Source organism: Miscanthus floridulus, chromosome 12, assembly GCF_019320115.1.
Source record: "Miscanthus floridulus cultivar M001 chromosome 12, ASM1932011v1, whole genome shotgun sequence".
Classification (NCBI taxonomy): Eukaryota; Viridiplantae; Streptophyta; class Magnoliopsida; order Poales; family Poaceae; genus Miscanthus; species Miscanthus floridulus.
Window position 1 is genome coordinate 71232977 of NC_089591.1, and position 7164 is coordinate 71240140.

General features: G+C 46.2%; 1 pseudogene; it reads right to left on the bottom strand.

Annotated features, from left to right (window-relative positions):
* Positions 1-847: 847 nt before the first annotated feature.
* Positions 848-6689, bottom strand: LOC136497387 (uncharacterized; annotated as a pseudogene).
* Between the last annotated feature and the right edge of the window lie 475 nt (positions 6690-7164).

Sequence of the window (7164 nt, forward strand, 5' to 3'; positions counted from 1 at the left end):
GCTTATCCCCTTAGTGGCGCGCGCGAAGGTGCGCGGCCTTCACTAGTTGAATAATTATGACGCACCCCTGTCCCGCCGCGTGTTGTCTGCTTGCTTGTGCCGCACCCCGGGCATGTATCCTGTCGCACTTTACGGCGTCTCGGGGCTCATATCCACGCCTTGCCTGCTTGCTGCGCCTTTGCTGCGGTGTTGTCGAGCTGCCAAGTTGTGCCGGCACTCCATGCCGTCGTGCGCTTGTGCGACTGTGCCTTCTACTTCTACTCGGCGCCGCTCCATTTGCGCCACCATTGGCTGCCTGCTGCAGCTGGGCGGAGTCTGGACCCCGACTACGACTAGGGCTGCCGGCTGCGCAGGTTGCAGACAACAAGTAGGTTTTTAGTGTGATGAGAAGCTCAAAATTTATTAAAAAAAAAAACAGAAACCAAAAGCCAGCTTTTTAAGCTAAAAACTGCTCACACAATCAAACAACGAGACCATCCATTCAACACTTCCGCCGTGGGGGATCGCTTTCGTTCTCTGGCGTTCCTCCCCATTGCCTCCACGACTCCACACTGTAGGAGCCATGGCCGGTCTTCTCTGCATCTCTTCTCTGTTCATTCAGTTCATTTGATCCAGTTCCACCCGTCAGGCCATCACGCATAAACAACTGAAGGAATAAATCATCCACGTACAAATAATGAAATGAAAGTGCACCTATTAATTAAGCTATCTAGTTACTAATCATGGAGAGGAAATGACTTAAAGAATGAACCGATGCCTGCCATGATGCCATCACAAACTGTATCATCATCATCATTCGATTTGAATGGACTTTAGGTCGATTGGAACAACGTCAATCTTCATAGACTGGGCTCAAGGTTCAGAGAGTCAGCTTTACACATGTACTTGGCTTCTCAGCAATGTTATCAAAGTAGTCCAACTATTCACAGCTAGTCATGATTAGTCGGGCTTAACAGTGCCATGACAATCAGTTATGCACTAAGATTAGTCACGATTAGTCAGGCTGATCGGTGCCATAGCAACTAGGGTCGATTAGATGATTTGAAAACATTGCTTCACATGGGGCTCCAAAATTTCATCAGAGCTTGGTTTTGGACCTGCATGGATGATGTCGAATATGGTCCCGTCCGAATCAGAATACGTGGTAGAAGCAATGATAATGGATGGATATTTTCTAGAAGGTACAGCTCAGAATTATAGCTGGATGTTACCTGTAGAAAACCTGGAGGTGACGACGGTTCACCTTCTAATTCCTTCGGGTCCGTGAAGTCTTGTTCCTCAGGTTACCTGCGCTCTTCTTGATGGCTGTAGCCTCCTGCAGCTTTTTCTGACTTTCTTCCATAGCAATCAACTTCTCCCTCAATGCAGCTGTCTCGTCTTCAGCCTTTCTCTTAGCCTCCATGGCTTCGTCCAAAGATGCCTTCAAGGCTGCCTTCCCCCGTCGGCGCTTTGGGCCTTCTGATTGCTTTTGACGTAATTCATGGAGTCTCCGTGCCTGGATGTAAAATGAAACCTCAGCTCTTCCATGCACGTTCCACATAAATAAAAAAGAAGTCATATGAATTTAGTTTCTCGTGTCTCACAATGGCATCAGCTGCAGCCTTCGTCACAGGCCTCCCATCCTTGGGTGTGTGAGTCAATATGAACAAGTCCTCAACAGTTGGCTCATCCTTATTTGGCCATTTTTGTTTCTGTTGCACAGAATAACACAATTAGTGCATTACTGACAGTGAAAGCAAAGGAACAACCTTAAATTACCTCCTCTTCAATTCTACGTGCAAAGCTCTTCGTCCCTGAGGTCTGATAAGTGGTTACTTTTGCCTGAATAGCCTTGTTTTGAGCACTTAAAGCCTGATCAGAGATAAACAAACTAATCATATCCAACAAGCAACAAAATCACAAATCACAACGGCAGCAGAAGCTATGCACAGGAAATGGAACATTAAGTATTACCTGTGCTTTTTCAGTACTCCAATATGCAACTAAGAATCGCCAATGTTCTTCGAGGACACGAGGATTCCGATCGGCAAGGCGCTCCTCTTCTGTTTCATGAGTATCAAAATGCTGTTGTTTTAATTGAAATTTCCAAGTCCTCCACTTCTTTGCCAAATTCTTCACAATCCATGACTTTGGAAACGGAGCAATGTCAAATTTGAGCTACACAAATAGATAAAGTGTGTAAGAGAACTAAAGACAGTGGCTAAAAACAGAAACCATATTAGTGCATACCTTGACAATGACACATCACATCCTTATTTTTCTCAGGAACAAGTTTCCAATTATGGTATGTAAGAGGTGCCAGTATTCCATCCCGTGCTAATGCACCCAGAAAGGAAGTCAATGTGGCTGCTTGTTTTCCAATAGGCTGACCTGAAGAGTTCAATGAAACTGGTATGCGCATGCCCTTATGCATGGTCCACACCTTCAGACATAGTGTTAAACCACGAGGACGTCTACCTATTTGGAAGGTGGCAAAATATCAGAAGTCTTAACAGCTGTACAATCATTTATCTGAAATCACACACAACCTGACTCAACATGGCTTGAACCCAGAGTCCTGTAACTTGCCATAATGATGAGAAAAAGAAATGTCCAGACTCAAGGTCCATTCAGCCAAGAAACAAAAGGGAACTGCAGTCCGCTTTATATCAAATCTCCCTCCTGTGTTCGATTGGATCAAGTCCAAACACTCAAGTTTTGTATTCGATATGTTGGACTAGCCCAAGTTAATTGTCCTCATGAACTATAAGATTTGGGGAGACCAGGAAAGAAAACAAAACCACTAGCAGCTAGCCATTCTCAGTTCATGTACTGTTGTTGCAAGGGTGTAAAACATATTTACAGGTTAAAAAAACGGTATTGCTAAATAAAAGGCATACAGGTTTGCAGATTATGCTCAGTCAGTGTCTCAAATATATAGATCGCGGTTACTGTAAAAATACCAAAAAGATTGACACCCATGAGTTCCTCACAATCACAATGAAAAAAAAAAATCCACGTGTAATGATGCATATTGTCTTCTATTACTTCCATATCACAATTTTCCATTAATGTCAAACTAGCTGTTTATCTCACCGGAGTCACCATTCAGAAGTTAAAAAGAGACCAAGAGGAAAAGTTAAACTTCAACGTTGACTTCAAAGTATTAACCCCCGATAAATTGGTTAATAAGAGGGATTCATCAGACAACGTAGTCAAGCAGTCCCCAACAGGTCACTTTTCTCCTAGTGTTATGATTCATCTATTACAACAACAACAACAACAACAAAGCCTTTAAGTCCCAAACAAGTTGGGGTAGGCTAGAGTTGAAACCCATCAGAAGCAATCAAGGTTCAGGCACGTGAATAGCTGTCTCCCAAGCACTCCTATCTAAGGCTAAGTCTTTGGGTATATTCCATCCTTTCAAGTCTCATTTTATTGCCTCTACCCAAGTCAACTTCGGTCTTCCTCTGCCTCTCTTCACGTTACTATCCTGACTTAGGATTCCACTACGCACCGGTGCATCTGGAGGTCTCCGTTGCACATGTCCAAACCATCTCAACCGGTGTTGGACAAGCTTTTCTTCAATTGGCGCTACCCCTAATCTCTCACGTATATCATCATTCCGAACTCGATCCCTTCTTGTATGACCGCAAATCCAACGCAACATACGCATTTCCGCGACACTTAGCTGTTGAATATGTCGTCTTTTCGTAGGCCAACATTCTGCACCATACAACATAGCAGGTCTAATCGCCGTCCTATAAAACTTGCCTTTTAGCTTCTGTGGTACCCTTTTGTCACATAGGACATCAGACGCTTGCCGCCTACTTCATCCATCCTGCTTTGATTCTATGGCTAACATCTTCATCAATATCCCTATCCCTCTGTAGCATTGATCCTAAATATCGAAAGGTATCCTTCCTAGGCACTACTTGACCTTCCAAACTAACATCTTCCTCCTCCCGAGTAGTAGTGCCGAAGTCACATCTCATATACTCAGTTTTAGTTCTACTGAGTCTAAAACCTTTGGACTCCAAAGTCTCCCGCCATAACTCCAGTTTCTGATTCACTCCTGTCCGGCTTTCATCAACTAGCACTACATCGTCCGCGAAAAGCATACACCAAAAAAAGCTCAAAATTGCACAACTACCCCTTGATATGAATGTGCAACTAAGTTCTCAGATGGAACTGCCACAATGATCCCATCAAAAAGACAAAAACACAGGTGACTATTGCCATTTTGCCATGGTTTCAGCATAACAAAAAAATTATCTAACATGCAGCATTGAAGAGGGGAGGGAATGAGAGAGGAGTAAGGCCATTTTCCATCCTTTCTTTATGACATGTTCTGCGGCACACACAATAAGGATGATAGAAATGCAAATTACCTTTTCTCTGAGATGCTAGCTGCACTTCCTGCCCTTCTGAATCCATTAAATCTCGCAGGTATGCCTCGCCAGAACTTTGCTGGGACGTCATATGATGAGGGGATGACTTGGAATCTTGCTTTGCGAGGGCCCTTTTAACATCTAAAGGAATATAGGTACAAGCAAAATCCTCAGGATCAGCCATGTCGAGGTTTGAAGAAAAATGCTCAGCATCCGACATGTCATGGTTTGGAGAAGGTAGCGTAGTTATATGAAGGTTCTCCGATTCATTAGAGCATGTTTGAAGAAACTCAGGTGAAGGCAATGAACTGTTACATAAATTGTCGATGATTCTATTAGTATCTGACAGATCAGACGAACGTACTGGAGACTGCTCATCAGGCTCACTTTCTGTTTGTTCAGCATCTATAATGGCCGTTGGCATGAGGCCATTTGGAGAAACAGCTTGACATCCAACATTTTGCCTATGAATTACTTCAGTGTCCATGACAAGTTGTCTGTCTGTGGCAGCAGATGAATCTTTTGCCAAACGTTTGCTACGCCTAAGCTGAAGAACTGAATTTGAAGCAGCAACCAAGCCTTTCCGTTTCCCTGAGTGAACTCTGTGGCTGCCTGGCTGTTCCGATTCCACGTGAGTTACTTGATTACCCATTTCCCTGCGAATCACAGATTCAGAATGTTCCCTTCGCACCTCTTGAGTGGCACCATTTGTTGTCTGTTCTTGTCTCCTCTCTGAACCCATAACATCGAGGCCAATCAACTGCCTCCTGCCCCTGTTGTCGTTGCCTGCAATAGTCTCATGAACCAGTTGAGTGCATGCCCCTTCTCTGTGGTTTGTTTTGCTTCCAGGTTTTTGTTGCTTTTCCTGAACATGAATTGTCCCATTTGCTGATCCTGCCTGAGCAAGCCCAAGAGATGTCACGTAACAAGAATGTTGTTTCTGTGACTTATGCGTAATCTGTTGGGCAGTCTGCATGATTCCCCTCTCGACACTTACAGTTCTGGGGCAAATGGATCGCCCAACTGTCCCATTTATATCCGTTGAGGTAGTATCGTTAATATCTGCAACACACCCTGATTCACTAAAAAGTGCAGAATTAACAGGATTTTGCAGTGCCTCAATAACTCGATCCGGATTCTGTTGATATGACTGCTTTGCAAGAATAGCATGGCTGGAAGTAAGATCTTGAGTCTGGTGCCTGACCTGAGATATAGGCTCACCATGTCTCTTTTCTGCAGAAACAATTCTGGAGCTGCCTGGATATATGTTCCTCTGCTCCTGATACCTTGCAGTATCGTCGGGGACCCCATGTAACTCTTCTCCATCAATCGTGTAATCAGGATGCCCTGATTCTGGATGCTCTGATTCTGCCGACTCTGGAATAAACTGGCCAGCATGCTCTGTATGTGCCTGTTTGATCCAAGTTAGCTAAATGTTAGCTATTAGTCTTGCAAAACTTGCAAAGTTTGGATTCTCTTGCTGAATCTGAAGCGCATAAGGAGCAGCCAAAAGCTACGATGATTTTCTCAGATTAAGCCTCTAAAGCACTGCACCACCCATCAGGTCAAGCTAAGAGTTCGATATGTTTAAACATTGTTAAATTGTACACTGAGTACATAGATGATAGAAGCTCACTCTAGATTTTGTTATTACCAAATTTCTAAAAGAAACCTAATCCTAAGAATAAAATTCCACAAGGGGGAAAACACAGTTACACAGCAGAGAAGTATAGCACAATACCTGCCGGATTTGGAGGATGGGAGGCTCCGAGGACGAGGCGCCGAGCGGCACCACGGGGACGGCATCCGCCGACGCGGCGGAGGAAAGGAGGTAGTGCCTGAGCCTCGCGGTGTCAACGGCGAGCTCGGCGCCGCAGAGCGGGCAGGCGCAGCGCGTCATCCCGACGGGCACGCTGAGGAGCGCGCCGCACGCGCCGCAGGGGAGCCGCGCGCCACGCACATCCGCGGCACCGCGGGGCAGCGGGAGTGCCTTCCGGCGGGGCGGCGGCGGCGGCATGAGCTCGGGGGGAAGCGACTGCGGCGTGGCGCAGTCCGGGCAGATGAACTCCGTCAGGCCCCGCTCCACCTCCAGCGTCTCGCCGCACCCCGCGCACCGCACCTCCAGAGACTCCGCATCTACCGGATCCGCCGACGCCGCCCACGCGGCGGTCGGCGGGGGCGCCATTGCCCTACCTGGCTCTCTCGACGAGGGTGGAAGGGTGGTTTTCGTTTCTGCAAAGCTTGGGGAAAAGCGGAGACGGAGAGATGCGTCGCAAGCTGCGACTGTCTAGATTTTGGAAGCGGAGAAGTAAAATTGAGACGGAGGGCTTATCCTAAACAGCTCCGTCTCAAAATTTGCATAACTGGTCAGGAGGAAACACGTCACACGAATATTGTGTCAATGGCAATGCTAGTCATAGTCGTGCCACAATATCTTGTTGTCGTCGGTGCCCTAAGCGTCAGTGCGTCACAAATAATAAACAAGTACCGCTAAAAATACCAATTGCTAAATCAATAGGTTTTCCAAAGCGGACTTGAGCGTCCGGCCGATCCGAGCACTAGCGCCTAGTGCCCGCACAGGGAGGAAGTGCGAGCACATCAGCAGTGGGCCCGCATCGCCCTCGTCCGTGCCGCCAGCCGCTTCCCAGGCGCATCCTACGTGCAACACCCTGATCTACTTTTGAAATATTCGGATGCAACAGTTGCAACATAAAAAAGACAGATAAAACACTTGAAACAAAGCGTCCGAAATAGTTGCAAAAACGTCTGAAAAACATTTGAAAACCATTGCAAA